This window comes from Ailuropoda melanoleuca, chromosome 12 (genome assembly GCF_002007445.2).
Source record: "Ailuropoda melanoleuca isolate Jingjing chromosome 12, ASM200744v2, whole genome shotgun sequence".
In the NCBI taxonomy this organism is placed as follows: domain Eukaryota; kingdom Metazoa; phylum Chordata; class Mammalia; order Carnivora; family Ursidae; genus Ailuropoda; species Ailuropoda melanoleuca.
This window is the reverse complement of record NC_048229.1, coordinates 33,826,197-33,827,236: the sequence shown is the minus strand read 5'-3', so window position 1 is coordinate 33,827,236 and position 1,040 is coordinate 33,826,197.

Below are 1,040 nucleotides of genomic sequence, written 5' to 3'. Positions count from 1 at the left end.
TCCCTACCACTTGAGACCTTGCCCTTTGGGGAGGAAAGCTCAGGTGTGTGGTGAGTGGGTGGGGAGGGCAAGCCTAGGGGGTCCTCTTGCTGGGGCAAGAAGCTCTCAAGCATCTGCCCCCAGTTGGTCGGCACCCTCGCCCTAGAGGGATTTCAGGCGCTCAGGGGCAACCCCCCCCTCACCCTCAGCCTCCTGCTTCCCGCCCTCACCCCAACACCCTGGGCGGCCTCACCAGCTCCCCCAGTCAGCCCTAGGAATGTGAAGAGGTAGGTGGGGGTGGGGAGGAGCGGGCGCCGCCGGGGAGAGACAAAGGGGCCGAGTCAGAACTAGAGACACAAAGACGCGAGGAGGCTGGGAAGATAGAAGTGGGACAAGGACAAGGGGAGGGACCGGCGGAGCCTGGAGGCCCGACCCTAGTCCAGCCCCGCCGGTCCAGCGGAGCGCGGGGGCCGGTCTGTGCCGCCCCCTGGCGGGAGGTCGCGGTAACGAGGAGGTGTGGACCAGATGCAGGAGAGGACAGGGAGATACAGGGAGCGGGAGACACGGAGAACAGAGGCAGTAACAGAGATCTCGAGAGAGACGCAGAGAGAAACGACAGACACTGAGGGACACACATAGAGACAGAGACAGAGTCAAAGGGATGGAAAGAGACACGGGGACCAAGTGACACAGGAACGGTAAGAGAAAGACAAAGAGAGCAGAAAACACAAAGCGACCCTGAGACGTGAGGACTGAAGGACCCAGAGCTAGAGAAATAAAGGGACGAAGGAGATCAAAGATGGTGAGAGACACAGAGCCAGAGACACCGAGAGAGACAGAGAAATCTGGACAGGAATGGTGCAGCGACGCCCAGAGTCCAAGGCAGAGATTAGAAAGAGACAGGATGAGCCGAGACGCACCCAGATGGAGACAGACACTGGGCGGGGAGCAAGAACTGGGAAAGTCTCGTGGCGGGGATGGGGGGGGGGTGGTCTCAGCCTGGGGGCGGGGCTCCAGGAGGGGCGCGCCTATGAGAACCCACGTGCCTCAAGCAGGTGTGA